We start from the raw sequence: 22,264 nt of genomic DNA on the forward strand, positions 1-22,264 counted from the left end.
CATAATAGGAAACACTCTTTGCAGGAACCTAGGGACATCTGGGTAAAACTTTCACAGAAACTCAAAGATGCTGCAGTGTTACTGACACCCCTTCCACAACCTACAAGTTAAATCTATAACTGTGTCACTCACTTCCAAAGGCAGTGCTGAGAAAATGGGCCACAAGATCCTGCTACTTCTAACAATGCAGCGTCAGTCAGGCGCCAGTGTGGCCGGCTTAGACATCCAGACAAAACAAATCCATGCACTATGTGACGACATATTAGCCAAGGATCTACATATGATGGCTTATTCTTCAGAAAGTTCATTATAACATTAAAACGTTTTGCAACTCAGTTACAAATGTAAGAAAATATGTTTTATAATATATGAATTGATTCCAAACATATTCAAATTAACACATTTTGCATTTTTCTTTTCCAGCTGACATCTCACAAACGTGATCCAATCATCGTCTTATCCAACAAGGCTTTTGCTTTTGCTGTTCTGATCACCTAACAGCAGGTAGCTGTTAGTGATGCATTCAGATTAAGGTATACTGCAGCAGCGGCTTGTCTGGAATAAATAAAAGAAGAACTGGGTTACAGGCATTAACTGTGACAGTCACCGCTGATGAAAACACAAAACAAGACACAGCGCCTACAGACACACAAAGCTAATCAACACTAAATCCAGTGACAGGGAAACAGACTAATCACCCAGTCAGTGTGCAAGCACTCACAAATGAGAATTGACTGCACTCACACTCTGGTATTCTTCCTCAGTATGAACTATGTCCTGTGGCCGCAGGACTTAGCAGGGTTTGACATTGAAAACAGCAAATGTTCACCCAAGTGCTTCCACAGAGAAATTAAAGCCAGCATCTGACTGGCTTACCTTAGCCTAGCACGAAGACTTGAAACAGGGACAAACAGCTAATCTGGCACTGTTCGAGGATAACAAAAACACCTACTAGCACGTCTATAGGTCACAAATTAATTGTTATATATCTTTTATTTCTTTTATAAAAAAATCTGTCCAAAAATCAATGTGTAAAAATAACAATCGCTGGGAGCTGCAATGGGAGCCTCTCATCTTATTCTCTGCCCAGGCAGCGAATAAGTATATTTCGCAAAATGCCAAAATATTCCTCTTAGACAGGAGTGAAAAATGTCAATAGAGTGGCCAGATCTGAAAGTGAAGGGTGACGTGTTCAGAGGTCTGGGGGCAACAATTTCAAATGCTGGATCACCTTTGGATTTTAATTGGAAGCAAGCAATGGAGGGGAATGATTGTCCAATAAACGCGAGGAGCCTAAAGGTAAAAATAGGTGGGAGTTCGGTGATATAAACCGGGGAGGAAGAAAATAATTTTAAAATCAATTCTGTGTTTGGTGGGCCAGTAAAGGAGTGGAATGTTCTCTGCTCTGAATGAGGAGCCTTGGTGCTGCATTGTGGACATGCTGCAGGCGAGACAAGGCCGACTGGCCGACTCCACAAAGGGAGAATTACAACAATCAAGACAAGGAGGAATGAATGCATGCGCTGTGATCCCCAAAGTCCTGAACCAGAGTAATGATATCAATTTTGCAGCAGATGTAAGATGCAATACAGCTGTCAAAAGACTTTGGGTTTTTGTACAATTTTAGGCCACAATCGGAAACTACAGCTCTACAATTTGCATGAGTCTTTACATTGGTAGAAGGGCGCTTTACAATGCTGGTTAGAGCATGACAGTGGTCTTCGGGGCCACAGATGAGGACCCCGAGGCTCGTTTTGCTTCAGAAAGCATTCAGAAAACCAGCATTTAATGGCCTCAGGGGTAGGGACCGAAGCAACATGGATCACCCAGTATCAGCGGAGAGTAGCTGTGTGTGGTCAGAAGGACATGGATATATGGATTTTTTTGGCGGTTGTTGTTTTAATAGAGTCCACTGAGAGCATATATAAACGGAATAAAATCAGATTTCAAATATCAAAATAGAGCCTAAAAACATGGCAGAAGAAGCAACGCAGAAGCACGCATCCTGCGTTCTGCCCGTCGTAGCAAAGGTGACTGCAATTATTACAGCGCGTTTGAAAATGACTCCAAACGCTATTTGACCTACATGTGGGTCTGTGAATCACATCTTTGACAAACTCTGTCAGACAAACAAACACGAAATGTACTTTCATTCACAGTCACGACGGATCCGTTTGGCTTAGATGACAGAAGACGCACAGGGCACCTTTCAAACTGAGGCTCCGTCTGGAGCAACGTGGCTCAACAGGGGATGAATCACTCACAGCATCGAGGAGGGAGAAGGGAACAAAACAAGCCTCTCTTGTTTGAAACCTTGACATTCCAGCATGTTTTTTTTTTTCATGTAAACACCAAATAATTGTTTGGTTTCATTTATATCTCATCCCTTTTTTTTGTGACATGTTCACAGTGTGCTCTGTGGGAGGGTGTGGAAGCGCTGTTCCCTATTGGGAGCTAATATACAAGTCAGCAGTTCTCGAATTGTAATGATAGAGTGCCCAAAAATGTAATCCCTCCTTGACTGTCTCCCATGGTGAGTCAATGACATAACTGACAAAGCTATTACTTCAGACAAATGTCTCTGGCAAATTCACACCAGGATATCCAAGCAGAAATAATAATACCATATTTCTTTGAACCTCAGATGCTTCCTTCTACTTTCTTTTCCCTTTGTTTTCCTGTTGTATTTTGATTTTATTGTTTTAGTGCTTATTGAGTAGACGGTGTACCGTATATCACAAGGGTCTTGACAAGCTATAAAGGCATAGAAAAGGTACTCTCCACAAAAAAGACAAGGTTGGACTTGCCAGGAAACTGTACACGACTCTTTTTCCACCCACGCAGACAGCGTGGTCAAATAAAGATCTATCTAAATATGTATCTAATTCAAATTTTACATTTGATTCAACATATTTATCCAATTGACACCCCATTTATTTTCCTAACAGTCTATCAAACAGCTGCAACTACTCTGCTCATGCTCTGCAAATGACGAGAAAGTGATGACACCACTTAATACCAACAGCATGACGAAATAATGCAAAATACTGCGTCTTTCTTAAACAGGCCATCCTGGCAGCATATATTACATTTAAATGGCAGCTTATTGTTTACTGGCCAGGAGATAGGAGATCACCATGCAATGGCGAAATTCTGGTAAAATATGAAATTTGCGGGTAAATCTTACAAACCTGTTGGCCACTTGTGCTGTAAAAGTATTCCCCACACACAGGCTGAGGTAGTTCAGAGTGCTACAAATAAAAAAGAAAGTAAGGGAAAAAGAAAGCACACTGTAACTTCGCAGAACAACAGCAGTCTCTCTCTCTTGACTCGCTTCTATTTCACTATCTCAAACTTGCTGGCCTTGCAGACACAACAAAAAAGGCATTTATTTACCATCAGTAGACGACAGTATACAACACACTCTGTCCTCACTCACAGCTGGAAGCTGCCCGGTATAACTGCAGCCCGTACAGATGTGCCATGACGAGCGCATCAAAATGTAGTTTAAAATGTGACGTTCGCATCCACATAGCAGGCAATGTGGCAGCCGCTAGTGCTAACAAACAAGCTCGTCAAGCTGAAAAGTCCAGTCGGCCACTTGCTGAATGGCCAAACAAGTTGAATAAAAAACAACATCAAGCTTGTTCTCCTTGCATTTCATTAGGCCAAACCTGTCCATCGTCTTCCTGTGCAGAGGATTTTGATTTATTGAAGCAGTCAGGAGTGAATGTCGGAGGTGCACGTCAGTTGGGAGTCAAGTGCAAAGTTGTGGTTTGCTCTTTGATGCATCAGAGGGCATCACCAAAACCACAATGCAACTTGGCAGAGGCTCCGCTGTGAGAGCGTGGATGCGCTTAAAGCAAATAGCGAATACAAGCAATCCAGATCGTTGCTCCAACATCAACACGGCGGTTCCTGCCTTTGAGTAGTGCAGCACGTGAGAGGGGATGCTCACATCGCAACATAATGATTAGAGCAGTGGACCCATGCTGTTAAGTAACTTGCCTCATGCTCATTGAAGGAAGCATGCTGCACACATCAGAGACAGACGCAGAGAACACGCTCCACATAAGTCAGCACATTTGATTTAGTAATATTTCCTTTTTACATATACCATGCAATAGCATGTAATGTGTTGGCTTGAGCGGACAGTTAAGTTCACTCCTAAATTAAGCGTTTAAGGCTTCAGTTTTCCCTTTAATCAAGATACTTTTGTAAAACAGTCCCCTGAATCAACACACTTAATCTGACCAAAACTCAAAAATTTCATGTGTTCCATATTTCTTCTTTCAAAAGAAAACAATGACTACGTGTTGTGTGTTTGGAGTAACACACATCTTTGTTAATAAGGCTTGTGCTTAGGTGGTCAGCTGCATCGGTTTAATTCACAGGATCTTGAAAGTGTATGTACAAACATCCACTCTCTAGGACCTGTCTCTGGTAACTGGCTGTGCGTTGGCAGTGTAGCTTTGTAGACAGCATTAGTGTATGCGGCAGAGGCCATGGACACCTTTCACCTCTCCACAGCAAATGATTGATTCTCTATTCCCACCGAGTGCAGATGGCCATGGAACACATTTGGAATATGGCCTTGTCAGTTGGAAAGCATCACTCCGGGCTTGCAATGTGAAATGAGTAAAGGACCGCTAAAGCAACAAAGGATCTCTACATTAAATAAAAGATAGGGATAGTATTAACCTTGAGGCTGCTCAGTAACAAGATAAGCCCCGGAGCCCATAGTTACTGTCTTTTAATCACTAATAAAAAAAGGACGTGTACACACACAAGCTTACATCACATCAAGCTGTCCATCTGAAATGATATGTATATACTACAGCAGAAGGTCTGTAAAGACACTGGACCCTGCACTCTGACCTCTCTAGACGAGTCAAACAAAAACAGAATTTTAAGTGAGAGTTCTTTTCTTTTGAGTTTATCTATTTATTATTGAGCATTGGTTGGCTCTAGCAATTCCTGTATATGAGAACCTTAGCATAGCAAAATTGGATTTTTTTTTTTTCAATTTGTAATCCTTGAACAATGAACTTTGCATTTAGAAGAGTGTCAAAGCAAGAGAAAGAAAAAGAAAGAACTGATGTCCCTTATGGAATGATTCCCCATTGCTGAAATGCACATGTCACATGTGCCATGGAGTGAGCTGAGAGCACACAACTCATTCTTTGATATAATCCATCACCAGTAAGTCATGCTGATTTTCTCTGGAAATAAGTACGTTTATGTATGTACAGATTTCATGTACTGTATACATGCTGTTTTTTAGGCTAATGCCATTTTGTTTCAGACTTCTGTGGTTCTAATTTGAATGGCACAATCACAAAGCTTAGGACATACAGCTAGGTCCTGTGCACAGAAAGAAAAACAGCAAGCAAAAGTCAATATGTTGCAGCTGTTGTCTCAATTTGTCAGTCTGCAATCTTACGTTGCTCAACTCTCATTTAAAGGCTGCGTCACTTCCGGCTACGATTCTCCACACACTTTCAAACCCCACCGGAGGTTGCTGACTTGCTTCAATTTTGCTGATTTGGTCGTTTTTCCATGATGTTTGCGCTTCTATCATGGGTAAGTAGGCTACGTAGTGAAATGGTTTTAATTGTGTTTACTGTTGATGTACGATTGCGATTTAACGTTTTATTTTGATCATTTATGGGATTTTCTGAGCCATTCCTGCACCTGTGCTCTGTGCAGCTTGATGCAGAATCTGTCAGACATAGACTAGGTGCTTATTCTGGTCTGGTGGACTTGCAAGCATTGTCCAGAATTGCCATAATCAGCTCCGCAGTCGTGCCTGGTGGAATTTCTGAAAAAAATAATCACCTCGCTGCAATTACATTTCTGACCAGCTCCTAATATGGTTTGCAGCCTAACTCATTTGATCTGTATGTAAAGCTGCACATGTGTAAATGGGTAACCCATGAATTATTTAGCATTTTAAAAGAGAAACTCAGAGAGACATCGCAGTGACATTTGACCCGATTCTGTGATACTGGTATGTTCAGTTGGTGTGATGTTTGTGGTATTATGAGCTGAGATGAGGTGAGATGGTCCTGGTTCGTGCGGTGCACAGGTTCAGTTCAATGTGCCGCACCTGTGCTACTAAACTAGATTTAGTCAAATGGGCTTGTTCAGTCATAAATTGTTTGTTCATTAGCGGCACACTACCTTTAGGGATAAAACAAGAGTAAAAAAATAAAAGAAAATCAAGTGTCAATTATAGTGCCCCAGACTTTCTTCCTGTTTCTTAGCAACAATCAGACCAATATACATAAAAACAACACTGCACCTTAGACTTTACCAATTCAACAATATCCAGCAAGACCACAGTCTCAGAAATATAGACCAACTGTAAAAGCTGATCATGTTGCCTATATCATCCTGAAACGCTGGCTTTTAATGAGTTAATGTGTTCAATATATTTTCACAGGTTCAAGTGAATACATGTGCTTGTTCCAAACTGCACTTGTTTGTTTGTAATAAGGTCCATTGCAGAGTAATAAACTCTTAGCCTGAGGGTTGCAAAAAGCCAGAGGTCCAAATGAGTATCAAATACATGCACAGTAACGAAACAAAATCCCTGTTCGCCATCAACCACCCACTCTTAAGCATACTATCACAAGCAGCTCAAGTAAAGAATGGCACTTTTGGACTCAATAATGACTCATGGACACATTAATGACAGCAATTTCTAGGCAGACTAAGTGCTGCTTGGCCCCTTTCCAAGTTAAACAGCATTAACAGAACCACAAAATCAGGCCAAATCAGACCAAATCAGATGCAGATGGACAGGATCTATCATAATTGTGTCGTAGCTCTCTTACAAGTCTTCTTGCCCCCTCTTGTCAGTACGAGCTCATGCCAAACAACTGCAAGGACATATGCAAATGAATGTAGCTAACAGGAGATAAGTCTCTGGCACCACCACTGGCACTGACAGATGCTACAGACAGACACAGACCATAGAACATTTTGTGTCGTAGAGGCAGAGCTGTAGGCATCATGGGCTAAGATTTGGTGGCTTTTCACTGGCTAACGAGATTCTGACATGTTGGCAGCGCAGTGATCAGGGCGAAACAGAGCAGTGTGAACTGTGACAGTTCAAATTGCGCCATGTTGAAATGGGAGGCAGACAGGCTGGCAGACATTTCCAAGAACCACAGACCTGGTGTTAATGGTGCATTTAAGCCTTCTATTGGGCTGTCACATTACCCAAAAGAAGATTATTTCTTCTGAGTAGATGTCTGGATGAAAGCATAATAACCTAATGGTTTGCGGAAGATAAAACAGGGTCCAATATATTTAAATTAAACAGCCATCACGCATGAAAGTCAACACGTTACAAGCAAATCTCAAATGGAATGCGTAATTTATGTTATTAATATGCTGTTTTAGTCACCCTCCACATCTATTTATATCATGTTACAGTATGTACATTCGCTTCCCCGTATTACACTTGATGCTTTTTATATTTCTCAGTCTTTCTCTCTATTTCTGTTACTCTGAATGAATTTATTTTGGCCTCACTTCCCTTATCAACATTATACCATTATGGTGTGACAAAATGCCTCAAATGCATAGTACCACACTTATTTGCATCTCATTTTAGTTCCATTCAGTGAATTGTGATGATTCAACATTTTCTTTTCATAATTGAATTTCATTGAGCGAAAAAGGTGCACTGATGCAGTGTGACTGTTTGGCCTGTGTGTGTGTGTGTGTGTGTGTGTGTTTAAGCTATTTTTATCACATTCATTTTTTTTTCCTGGGTTTCATCCTTTTAATAGTTGGTTCATAATATTTTCAAAGAAAACAGTAAAACAAGAATGATCACAACTGCAAGCTAATCAGATGCCGATGAAAACCTGTAATTACTTTTAGAAACAATTTGAAAAAACAAGTAAGACATTTTTCTTCCATGTGAATGCCTGATCTGCTCATTAAGATAGTAATCCACATACATTAGCTAATTACTTTTAATTTGAGGATATCATCTTTTTTCTTTAATCCAAATACCACAGTTTAATATAATCACTTTGCCTCAAGCAAAATTTCAAGTGCAATTTTTTTGCATTTACGATATTGGCACAGGAAGGACTGCCAAATTATTTTGTTGTGTAAATATCCTGGAATTAGTCGGATCTTTTGAAAAATGTCGTACTGTTTCAAAGATCTCAAGGCAGATATATGGCATTCCTTACTGGTAGTATGACAGTTTTGAAGTTTGGTTTGAAGTGCAACCCAGACAAGCTGTCTTTAGTTGGGGGCAGCAGCAGCCCCCCGATCAGTATTGTTTTCTTATCAGTATTTGCTAAAATGTGGCATTGATATCAGAATACAGGCAGAAATTTGGCTTTGAGGTGTTGCTCCACACAAGATCAGCAATTCTCATCTATAAAGCTGGCTTTTCGACAGTGTTCGTTGTGCGTGTGTGTTTGCGTGTGTGTGTGCATGTGTGGATTCCTGCATGCACCATAGTATTCTTTTTATGTCCATATGAACATATCGTAGTAGCTTGTGTCATTCCGGATGAGACTTGTACACTTTTGTCAGAGGGGGGGATCGAGGTTATACTGTAACACACCTGGGTGGACGGTTTGGCTTGTTTCAGATCTGGGCTGTACTTTAGGTTATAGGGTAAAACCATGGATCACTGTCAGATTGTATGAGCCAGTCCTATATGAAGCTCTGTGTGAACAGCACATATCCAGAAGTCATTTCCTTGACAATGTAACAGCATGCTGCTAAAGTGACAGACAGACCACTCTCTCTAAGAATCCCCTGCTTGTGCCTGGGGAATGAAAATGTGCTAAACACAGTGAAAACCAATCTCGTTTTTCATAATCATTCCTGGGATTTTCTTCGGTCTCCAAATGCAGGAGTGACATTAAGCCCTATAGCAGCAGAATAGGCCCATAGTTAGATTTGCACCCTATCAGGCTGTAGCCATTCTGGGAGTCCACTCACCCCCCCCACACACACAACCACCCCCCGCGTGCAAGCTTAAATGAACAACTAACTGTCAGAAGGAACATTTAAATTCTCACACACAAACCAGCATTCACACTTACACACATGAATGCACACATACACAACTTGGAAGTCAAGTAATCATTTAAAGCTCAATTTTAATGCCCAAACAGTTAAACACAAAGAAAAGAATCAAACGCAGGAAGATTAAGTGAGGCTGAACTGTAATGAGACTGACTTCCTCAGATTTAAATGGAAAGATGGGTGATAGCGTGTGGAACGACTAAAATCATTCTTGGAATTCACTGCTGAAATATTGATTGGTATTGGTGAAGAGATTTTGATGACGAGTTGAGCTGTAGCTGAGCAATAGAAATCTGAGTTGACAGTGAACGAGCATGACATGATATGGCTGTGTGCCTGGTAAGTATATCTGGTTTCTTGAGTTCGATTTGTAACATTAGAATCATTCTTGTGGCATAGACGAGGTAAAATTTGGTGTTTGTGAGTGTGTGTGTGCGTGGTCCGACATTCGTCTCATTAAAAACATTGTCATTAAGATGTTTTCACAACTTAGAAATGTGGATGCCTCCACTCTGCTTGACCTGTCTGTCCCCTGCCTAAAGAGCTCACTGCATCTTTAATAGTGTGAAAACACATCTAGGCACCAAATGATTTCAAAGACAGCTTTATGCAACATGCTGTAGCCTATACTGCTGTATGTGCATATATAAAATAGGAAATCAATGAAAATATGTGCACTCAGTAAACAGCAAACTCTAAACATGCTGAGCACATTTGCAGTTTGACAAATTCATATAAAATGCCAACTTCTGGCAACACCTGAGACAGAGACAGAGAAGATTGTACATGTCAAAATATCCAATAGATTGCATACATTATAATACATTGCACAGGCACCTACTTTCCAATTTTCACATTTTGTTTGGGCCCCGGATTCTTTTTCACACATTTTTTTTTAAGATAGCTTTGTAGTTGTAGTTTTTGAGCTGAATGTGTTTTCACAATCTATTTGTTGTCCATTCATTGAGCTTCCACTGCACAGCCATGTGACAGCAGTCATGCCAGTGCCAACTTATGCATTGTCTGACTTACTCTATGCAAGAGGTGGAAAACAGCTTGTAGAAAATTCAATGCACTCCTTCACCAGTGTGCCTCTTCACAATGGGTCTCAACATAATGTCATGCAGCAGCATGTCGGAGGCTGTTCTATTTCAGGCCACTGCACCTTATTTCATTTTCTCTCTTACTTCTTTTTTCTTTCCTGTCTTTACTTACATTTTGCAAATTCTCTTGTTTTGATCCATGTTTTTACCTCCATTTTTGCTCCATGTGGAATCAAGAGCTCATTATATATGGCTTGTGATGATTGAAAGGAGCAACAGGCAATTGCACTCTGTATAGTTGTTTCTCTGGAAAGTAACTGGCAGCAATATGCTTTCTGTGCTGGCAGGGATAATCCTTGCTACTATCAAAGCGAGAGTGTGATGTGTTTGCATGTTGGACGTAGCATTAAGGAAGTGTGGGCTTACATTTCTGGTGCATTTACTGACGCACTGATGGCCACTGTTAAAGACTCAGAAATACCTGCTGAAGTGTGGCACAAGCAAAAGCTACACAAAGTTTTTCTTAATCCTACTATGATGTAATTTGTGGTGGCTGCTAGAGAGTTTTCTTCCCTTTCCCCTGGCAGCGATCCCTGGTTTAGGACTTCAAATGATGATCAGCGCTCTTGGCATTACTGCCCTAAAACACTTTTCTCTCCTCCTTTATTGACCCACTAATTCTGCCCCGCCATAACTGAGTGTGCTCTGCAAACCTTTGCAGAACCTTTGGAGAGGAGGTTTTTATATTTATCTAAAAAGTACTATGTATATTGTTTTTGGCATGGCTCTGATGACCCACAATACCCATAGACTTATAACTTACATAACAAACTAGACCAAATATGACGCACTGCATAGATAGAAGCCTCACACACTAGCAGACCTCCAATTGTTGAAACTGGAAGTTAAGATTATGATTATTTTTAGATATAGGAAATTAAGAAACTTGTAGGAAACTTGTGATGTTGTAAAAGGTCCCAAGTTTGTCATAGCTTGTCACAAGAACAACAGTTGCTTGGTTACATGCCTGGTGGCCAGTAGTTTTTAGGCAGTACCTGAACCTAACCAAATCTTAACCGTGGCAATGGCAGATCAGAAAACAGTTATATCAAATCATGGTGCTGCATAAGTGGTAGCCTGTTCTTCTGTAGTTTCCTACACTGGGCATCAGCTGCGATAGCCCTCAATAGCACGGCAGTGCTTCTGGGGGAGAGAACCAATGTTCCCTGCAAGCTGAGGAGGAAGACAAAGGGGAGCCACACCGAGGTTGAACGCCACACCAGGCGGAGACGTTACGAACCAGTCATCCCCTTGATCATCATAGGGATGTGAAATCTCCGGTTAAGATAGATGAGTTACGTTCACGGAGACATGGCTGACCACTGTGACTCCAGTAACGAACACTGTGTTTGAGGGTTTGAAGGCAGACTGGACAAAGCAGAGCGGTAAGAGGAAGGTAGGAGGGAAGGCAGTATCCATCAGTGATCTACGGTTTAATTCTGTGAACTCTGCAGTAAGGACATTGAGCTGTTAGCCGTAAGCATGAGGCCCTACTATCCTCTGAGGAAATTCTCACGTTATCATAATAGCGTTGTATATTCCCCCCTGCAAATGTTGATGCAGCCTGTGATGTCATCCACTCAGTTACAAGAAGGCTGCAGACACAGAACCTACATGTCCGTCTTCTTATCTCTGGTGGCTTTAATCATGCCTCTCTGTCCTCCATGCTGCCCACATTCACTCAATATGTAACATGCCACAGAGACAATAAAATACTGGATTTATTTTATGCCAGAACCAAGGAGTTATGTACCTCATCACCCGTCTCTCCCTTGGGAAGACCTGATCACAACCTTTTGCACCTCCGGCCCGTGACAAACCTCTTGTACACAGGTAGCGAGCTGTCACTCAAACAGTGAAAAGATGATCCAACAAGGTTGATGATGCTTTGAAGGACTATTTGATGCAACTGTGTGGGAAGTTCTCTGTGATGCTAACTGGGCTGTGGGATATAATGGCTCTCCTTAAGGAAAAAGAAGGATCTTTAGGTCAGGAAATAAACACTAAACACTTTTGCAGAGGGGGCTGAGAGCATCAGGGAGGGAAAAAATCTCCTTCAAAAATTCCTGTCCAATGACCCACCCCCTACCCATAACCTCCAGCACACAGCCCCTGCCCCAATCTGTGCTTCACAACACTACAAGGGAGGAAAGAAGTCAGGAGGATCAAGGTGAGAAAGGGTGGCATCCATTCAAGGCTTCTCAAGTCCTGTACAGACCAGTTGTACAGGATAGTTGAGCACATTTTCAACCTGAACCTCAGGCTGAGGAGAGTGGCACAGCTGTGGAAACCACTGTGCATGACACCAGTGTCAAATACTCAGAGCCCCAAGGACATCAACACCTACAGGCCTGTGGCACTAACACGGCCCTGTTGTGGCTGGTCCCAGTCTGTGTCCGCCCCCTGGTGAGCCCATCAATGGACAACTATAGTTGGTCTATCACCCTGGAATTGGGTGGATGACACTGTCATCTACCTCCTGCATAGATCCCTCTTTCACCTGGAAGCAGCAAGGAGCACTGTGAGAATTTTGTTTTGATTTCTTCAGTGTACCACGCAATACCACGCAGCCCACATTTCTGACAGCCATGATGGAGCGCACAGAGTGGACCACCACCTCACAGCATGGATCATGGACTACCTCACGAACTAGTAGTAGGAACAGGAACAGGACAAGAGTTGTTCTTCCTGGTTTGGGAATTTTCAAGGATCAGGATGGGGCAGAAGTGTTTTTGTGGGAGTGGGATGGAACAAAAATGAAAATCCACTCCCCTGTTACCCTGTACTGGACAGCTCCTTCAGTGACAGGCTGCTTCACCCACTGTGTGTGAAGGAGAGATCGTGGTGGGTGGTGATAGGTCGTTCTGTCTTGCTGCTGTCAGACTTTACAACCAACACTGCTTCCAGTAGACCACACACACCGAAACTGACAAATTCACTTATGCACAATATCAGTGCATATTAAACTGTACAATATCAATATTTCCTATGTGCAATGTGAATACTACAACTGCAGATTAACAACATTCATCATTGCGAGGCTCTTGTAAGACTATTTGTCTCAAAATGTTTTGTTTTTTTTTAGTGCACTATTGTGCTAATTTAATTTAATCGTGATAGTTAGGAACATATCAATGAAAATTGCTCTGGATGACAAGGATGCTTTTGCTTTGTAGTTTTTTTTTTTTAAATCAAACTGCATCATGGATTTTAAATTTATCCTTACTTTTTCCTTTTAGATGATTCAATGTATTTTGATGTCACAAATTAGTTTTTACTACAGTGATCTTTTCTAGCCATTTAATTACATTACAATCTTACAAATCATCTTTTACACATGTATGTTATTATTTTTTAAGTGCAAGTTGTCACATATGTACGTATGTTGAACATGTCAGGAGGGTGGCAATGGTTGCTAGTGACAACTAAAATGATACCATGTTAATAACTATTATAATGAAAAGGGTACAGTCACACAAATATGGTAAGGCAGTGCTTGTGTGTTAATGCCAATGATTATAATGGTGAATGATTACAGTTATGAACAACAATAATTAGCACATGATCAGTTTTATTCATTATAGTAACCTGACAATCATCATGCATGAAAATTCCATAGACCGAGACAGAATGTAATGGATGAATGTTGACAGTGACTCCCAACTTAGTCACAGTTTCCAACACTAAAACCTCTAAACTTCAGGGATATAATTGTTCAGTACAATTATTATAAAGCTATGGCACTTAAACAGTTACCTCCATGAGAAAAAAAAATTGGAAGAGCTCAGTTGTTGATGCAGATACCTTGTTTTACTTTTTTCAAGTCAATCATCAATGAAAGAGAATTCCTAAAATATGTCCAGCAAGGCATTACACTATGTTAAACTACCCAGCACAGCTGCTTCACAGTCCTCATCCCACCACTGAGCTGAGCACAACCCAGTTTTGAAATGAATGCATCTTATAATAGGAATAAAGGCTTATACACCCACAACAAAATGCATACATACACACAATGCAGATAGTTTAGCAAAGTCTGCACTATATGTGTATGCATGTCCTCGTTAGGCTGTTCTATAAACCCTTTTTTTTCTGATATTGTTATCTTTAAACTCCAAACTTTGCTCCCACTTAAATAACAGAGCAGGAAGAAAAGGAACTGGTTGTATGACTTATGCCTTACTGCCTAATGTTTACAATGATTTTAATTAACAGGTCGTATGGTCATACAGAACTGGCTCAATCAAAATAAATATTTAAGACAAAACTGTAATTCTACTGGGATTGCAGTTGGTTGTGATAAATAAGGCCATTAATTGCAGATATGATGAATGCTGCTTCTTGGATGGGTGACTTCCAGAAAAATTGCTTTCTCTGATAGAACTAGTAAATAACACAACTGGGTGTCTTTGACATTAAAAAGGACAGATTCCAGTCTGTAACTGGCTCTATCACCTCATTGCCTGTGGCATCCTGATAAAAATCACTTAAGTCATTGATTAAAATGTACGCAGGTTAATGCTAGAGGTGACTTCTCCCGCTTAGCATAATTTGCTTATTACACAGGCAAATAAACAAACCATTGATCACAGTGGTCCCTGACAGAAAGTAGATTAGATGGAAGCAACCAAGATCAGGTACATGTGTATTACACTAGCATACTCAAAATGGTCACAGTCTACTGTGGCCCATCAATCCTAGACAGACTGTACATATGCCCACTATTTCCTGATTGTGTGTCTATGGTTACTATAATAATAAAGTATTAATTATGTAATCAGAACCCAAGAGAAATATGAGAAATCCAACCTTTTCAGTGGTATGAGCTTGAGTTATGTTTAGAAAACCTTAGAGAACACAGAACAAAATTTAGCATTAAAATATGAACACTGCAAAACATTTGAAACATTAATACTAATTTGTTGTTTTAACCATTATCCTGGAATCACCATTCACACTCTTACTTACAGTAACATGGAAGGTCTCGCTCCTCCCAACCACAGTAGCGACTGTGCCAGTAAGACTGGCTCACACACACTGCAAAACATTTAATTCAGACAGGTGTTGAGGCAGCTTGCAGTAAGGGGACAGGCAGAGGCATGGGTCAGAGCGAGCCTGCTGAACTGCAGATGTCAAGCTCATCTTTCTTTGACATGGACAGCCTGTATGCCTCCTTTCAGACTGCAGATGCTCCTGCAACAGCAGCAGGACATGACTCCAGCTTGGATTTTCATCATTTTCATTTTCTGAATTTGTACTTTAACCCTATAAGTTGAAAATACCTTATAGTATTGGTGGAAATGTTAGTGTCTACCAATATTACACTGGCAATACCTGTATTTGCTCAAGGCTCTGGACATTGTGGGGCTGTCTTGGCTGACATGCCTCTTTGTGTCATGTGCAGGTCAGGAACAGTGCCAATCGAAATGCAGGTTGAGGTAGTGGTTCACACTTTTAAAAAAGGGGGCCAGATTCTGTGATCTCTAGCGTGGTATCTATCTTTATCACGCTGCTCAGCCTCCTTGATAAAAGGTTATTCCAGGATGCTGGAAGGGAGTCTCCAGCTGACTGTTGAACATCAGATCCAGGAGGAACAGTCTGGGTTCTATCCTGGGTATGGAACACTGGACCAGCTCTTTAACCTTGTAAGGCTGCTAGGCCATCATGGAGTTTGCTCATGTGTTTTGTGGACATGGAGATGGCTTACAACCGTGTCACCCAGGCAGTCCTGTGGGGGGTACTGCAGAAATATGGGGTACTCTATATAACCAAAGTCATACATGCTTCCAGTGGGTGCTGGACTCTGCCAGGTATACGCCTGTCACAGATCCTGTTTGTGAAATTAATGGTCAGTATCTCAAGGTGCAGCCCAGGAAAAAGTTATCCAGTTCTAGGACCTCTATTTTTTGCAGATGATGTGATTCTGCTGGCTTCATCAGAGCGTGACCTTCAGCATACACTGGGGGATTTTGCATCTGAGTGTGAAGCTGTTAGGTGGAGAATCAGCACTTACAATTCTGAGGCAATGGTTCACTGCCAGAAAACGGTGGATTGCTCCCTCTGGATTGGGAGTGAGTTGCTGCCCGAAGTGAAGCAGATCAAGTATCTTGGGGTCTTGTTCACGAGGGGAGGGCAAAATGGAGCTCAAGATGGACAGGTGAATTGGCACTACAATAATGTGGCTGTTGTAGCGGGCTATTGTGGTGAAGAGAGAGCTGAGCTGGAAGGCAAAGCTTTCGATTTACCAGTTGAGTTATGTTTCAAACCTCTCCTATGGGCTCGAGCTTTGGGTAGTGACCGAAAGAATGGGGTCGCGGATACAAGCAGCTGAATGAGCTTCCCCCATAGGGTGGCTGGACTCACCCGCAGACACAGGGTGAGAAGCTAAGACATCCAGAGAGAGCTCAGATTAGAGCTGCTGCTCCTTCGTGTAAAAAAGAGCCAGTTGAGGTGGTTATATGAGGGATTATATACCTTATCTGGCCTCATGTTCCCCCAGAACGAGCTGAAAGATGTTGCTGGGGAGAGGGACGAACGGACTACCTTGCTTAGCATGCTGCCACTGCGACCTGGCCCCCGGATAAGAAAAATGGATGTATGGCTTGATAGATGCATTTTTAATAATATTTTTGAAATAGTACCTTGTAGTACCACAGAGCATCATTTGGCATTTTACTCCAAGCAGAGATGAGCTGCCCATTGGCATAACACACAAACAGAAACATAGCAAATGAAACCTAATAAAACATATATATTGTAAGTCTAGTGCTGCTCAGGACTCAGAATTTAGAATTACACTTAATTAATCTACTATGCTATCAAGGTACTATTTCAGGGCAGTGGTGTATTATGTTGCATGGCACATCCACCTGTGCCAACTTGCCCTTCACCATACACAGACCATAATAGGGCTGTTTTGATGTGCATCATCCAGTGCATTCTGGACAACACAGTGCTTAAAGTGATCTGGTCCTTACCAATAAGCTCTTCGAAACACCTGGTGGCCAGAGGTTTCAATTCCAGACATCTGTTCATACTTCATTAATCGGCCCATTCATTTATCATCTCATTAACAGCATTAACATTTACTACTGCTAAATAAAAAATGATAGTAACAGTAGTCATGACACGATACTCAAACACAGGCAGGCCCTAATAACAGCAGTGGAGGCACTCAGAGCAGCGTCACTGTCAACTGTTTGTTGACATAATAGGAGAGATGGCAGATAAGGCAAAGCTGAGTGACAACATTAAAGAAAAGCTTGGATAGTTTTGCTTTTTAGACGCAAAACAACTAAACAGTCAAACCCACATCTGCAACTCAATCTCACTTGTTATGAGGCATTTGCTACACACGTAACAGTAGGTGTGTGATGAAGACGGGTCCCATTGTTTGCCTGAGGCATCCTCACATCTGACGGTTTGAAGGCAGAGAACTTTTCTTTCAGGCCCTGTTTTGGGATTTGGAAGTGCGGAAACCTGAGATCTATTGAAGGTGCGTCCTGGGACACGACAGTTTTTAGGCATAACGTTGATCTTGTAAAGTGTTATAAAAACTGGTATATACACAAATATATGTCCTATGAATTGTGTTCATGCACAGCGATTCTAAAAGAGCAATTTCAAAATGAACAATTTGTCACCAACACTGAGCCCGTACAAGGCTTGTACCGCTATCTGTGCTGGCGATTTTCCAAGCTGACTGCGTGAATCCTTTGTCGGAAGATTAACAGTCTCAGCGCCAACGAAGGGCAAAATGGCAAAGGCATAAGGTGTCTTAAACTATGATGTGATAGTGTTTCTGTAAATGACCTCAGCTGTGGTGTGACAGAAAGACACTTTTTAAATGAAACACATAACTGGAGAGTTTATGTCTCTCTTAATTATAATATTTTAAAATTATATATATATATATATATATATATATATATATATATAATATGGTGAAGCTCAGCTGAGTCATCCTCCTCACACCCGTATCTATGTCTTGTCTGTATTTTACTATGGTGCCTTTATGCTGTGTTCTGTAATTTAAACCTGAGAACACTGAGCAGTAAACTGAACTAGTCTGTGAAAACAAGTGTGGGAGCAGTAATTGCCTTTTTACACATGCAACTGCTGTCTCTTCTTTCAGTTAACAAACAGCGATATGTGCTTCGCATGTTCATACCACCTCACTGATTTTATCGTGTGAACACTGAACTTGAATCTTTGCAGTTTGTTGTTCTCTACCGTGATGATGCTGCAGCATTTAGTGGACATTACAACTGTCAGATGGAGAAATAACCCTTAGGACAAAGAAAGACACATGCTTGCATGAATTGTTCACATTTTTTTCCTCCTCTTCTTTTGCAAACTCATTATCTCGCACTATTCTGTCAAAACCAAAAGTATACTTTTGGTTTTGAATAGTTTCATTCAGTCTAAACCCTGATGCATGTGTTGTTATGAGATCCACTGACTTTCTATCACCTAAACTATGGCCATGTACGTCCCTGGAATTGCAAAGCAGTGTGTCAAATCACGGTATTATCTGTCAACTCCATATTAGTCTTATCCCTGCTGCAGATGCTGCCTCGTCTTAGAAGTCACTGTGCAATAGAGAAACAAATGAAGTTCTGATGAATAAAAAATCCTTTGGAGTCCTCCAAAGAGGACTTTTATATTTTCCCCTCTGTGCCATTGTAGAGAGCAATTCTAAATTGAGTGCGTGTCTATAAACCCTGTTGGCTGTCTATCTGAAAACACCCACATGTGAAGTGAAATTGTTTGGCATCATTATACTGCAAACAGGCATCAATGATCACTATATAATAACTCTATATGGACTAGCATGTGCTTTAATTTTATTGTATTTTATTTTTGTATCCAGGAATATGCAGCCATGGTTCAGATGTTAATTTAATTTAATTTAATTACAAGCATTCTTATTTACAGATGATTATACACTAATGAAAACAAATATTATAGTCTTTTCCATTTCTACCAATATGTTCACCTAAATCCTACACAGGTCTTTAACGTTATGTTATGTACTGTAGAATTAGTTGCCATGTGTAGATTTTGTAAGGATAAACAACAGAAAAAATGGAAATATGAACATCTCTTTAGAAACATGCGTATAATCTGAATATTTACTCCAAAATGATTACAGCGATACTGGGATGACTGGTAGGGACTAGTATTGGTTTACACTGCAGCCAAACAAGCTTACATTTTAATAAAGAAGTCTGGCATTAATTTGTGCACAAGATGTTGTTTTAAGATGCATTTTAGATGGATAATAACTGCTTCAAAATGAAAGCACCAGCATATTTTGCCAGCAATAGGAAACTCTGACACATCTGTAGGAGAGTAAACAGTGAAACAAGATCAAACAGTAGATAGATATCATGCATGTTCAACAGCTATTGGCCCCTTGACGCCTGAAATCATTTAGAATTATGTTAAAAAAAATAATTCTTTGTGTTTTTGCTTTCAAATTGATCCTAAATTAAGAGGAGTTTGTCAATTTTTCTGTAGCACATTAAATAGATATAAATTTAGGTGTGATGCAAATTAGCAACAACAGGCGTTAATGCTTAAATGCAACAAACATTTTTTTTTTCAAAATTCTTAAAGTGTGCATCATAAAAGCCACAAAATTGTTTACAACTGTTTACATTATAGCACCAGCTAGAATACAACCATTACATTGTAACAACAACACAACGGATGTAGTTTTCACTTTGTCCGGTCCGACGAGAAACCAGTGCTTGCAAAAGGTTCCTAGGTGTGCGATCAATATGCACAAACCGGCATTAGAGGAATGCATGCGCAATTCAGCTGCAATATGGATTAAGGCGGTATGATGCAAATTCGCGACAATCGGCGTTAAGGGGATAATCACAAATCGCATCAGAATTGAGTTTTGATTTAACAGCATTTTATACATTATAACTTTAAAGTTATTACTGCAAATTAAATTTGCATTCCTTGCAGAACTTTGGGAGACACACCAAGACTTACCAACTCATCTGGCAGGTGTGCTGAGAACGTGTATTTGCGCCTCTACATCAAGAGGATGAAACAAAAATGTCATTGGAATTGGACAGTTACCAACCCACTGTAATTAGGGGCCACACTCCAACATCTTAAATGAAGGACGTGTGACTCCAGATGTTCTCGTTCACCTGTCTCCGCTGTGAGCAAAGGCATCCCCAAGGCAATGGTGTGACATTGCCATTTGTGGTTCACCTCAGCTCAGTGACTAGATAGCCAGCGGTCATGTGTTTTTTCCAAGGCTAGACTCAAGTAGGATGTTTGGCCAGGGCTTCAAGTTTATTCAGGCCTGCTTCACTTCCAAGGGAAAAAAAGCCACTCTGGATAACTTTGTATGCAGATCTTTGTATTTGAAGGCAGGAGCCAAGCTCTGTACTTACCAAAAAGCAATATGAAAGCGCATAAACATGCATTTATTTTCAGTACTTGCCTGAAAGTGAAAACAGTAGATGTTACCTGAGATCTATTTCAGCTTACATGATGGGATTCAGTATTTGTCCAGACACTTGCAGGTATCTGACAAGCTCATGTGTCATATCAAATGTTGGGATATCTGTCAAACTGCACGGCACAGATCTGCACTGCTCAATGACCTTCTTCAATGTCTGTCTACAAATATTACTGAAAGAAAAAATAAAATCCATTCCAAATACAGAAAATGAGAATATTTCTGAGAGGATGGAAATAGAAGGAGAAAACAGTCGTGTCTGGCTAGTTGAGATGATGGTGACATCTGAGTAGCTGACTGAAATCACAGGGTGCATTGTCAGACATTTCTCTTGGCTCTGGAGACGATTCAGTCCTTTTTCTCAGCCATTTAATTTTACCACAAGTGCAAACTACCACTGATTAACAAAGTCAAAGTAGCTTGGAACTGTTGTGTGCTTTTTTTATGGAAACATCTATTTGTATGTGATGATGATAACTAATGAAGGGTGTAAAAGCTTGGAGACAAAAATTTTAGTCACACTGGCCAATCAGGCTTGCAGCCAGTCTCAGCCAGCTAATGCTACGTGACTGTTGATGTTCTGGCCTTTTCTTAGCGTCTCAGCATTTCACAACTGTTACTTGACAAGATCGGTGTCTGGGCAACAGAATTATCCATTTACAGGAGTAATGCTTAATACTTGTTAATGTTTTGGCCTTTTCTTACATCACTTTTTTCTGCAACATGTATATGATTTGACACAATGGGAATGAACAAAGAATATCGGCCACAATAGCACGTGACGCTCTCGATGCTGCAAAAGAGAGGTAACCTTGATTACAATTTTCTCATCCTGCTCATGCTTATATAACTCTACATATCTACATGCAGGCTAGTTAGCAATGATTAATCATTTTCTATGGCAACTGCAAAGATAACGCGTCGACTCAGGTTGGGACATTCATGCCTATTTCACCTGAACTCTAAATGTATAAACAATCTGCTCAACCTGCCAGCTGTCTGACGCCTAACAACAGACAATCATCGCTATATGACTACCATCATGTCTCAGTGTTTCACGCAAACTTTTCTCTGTGGCAGCCAGTCATGTATTGATATTCTTATTCATACTGCGCCACCACACCAGATTGAAGCAGATACTGCAATGAAACAACTGCACTGTCTTTTTTTGTTGTTGTTTTTAAAGTCAAAAGAGTTTGACAACATTAGTCAGCTAGTAATATCCTTAAAACGGAGTATGGCACACCCTAGAGGTGTGTATCCCACAATATAAGAGTTATTAGTGTTGTGAAGTGGTCCGATATTGGTTCTTTAACGTGTATATTTCTTATTCTGTTGCCCTGGTGACTCACTGGAAAAGAGGTTGTCCAATTCACTGCTTTTCATAAATCCCCCCAACCTCATTGATGCCTTATCAACTGTTGGAAAGCTGTATTGATCCTCAAAGAGAACTAAGGCCACAAAATGGCGTTCTATCGGTGTAACTAACAGTGTGCAAGCATGCGAAGATGTCATTGACCCTGAGCCCTCCAACGATGGTTTGCATGTGGTATTGATGCTGTTGTGCACCATCAAATTGTCTTGAAGGGGTTTAAGATACACA

The sequence above is a fragment of the Chelmon rostratus genome, chromosome 1 (assembly GCF_017976325.1).
Source record: "Chelmon rostratus isolate fCheRos1 chromosome 1, fCheRos1.pri, whole genome shotgun sequence".
Classification (NCBI taxonomy): domain Eukaryota; kingdom Metazoa; phylum Chordata; class Actinopteri; order Chaetodontiformes; family Chaetodontidae; genus Chelmon; species Chelmon rostratus.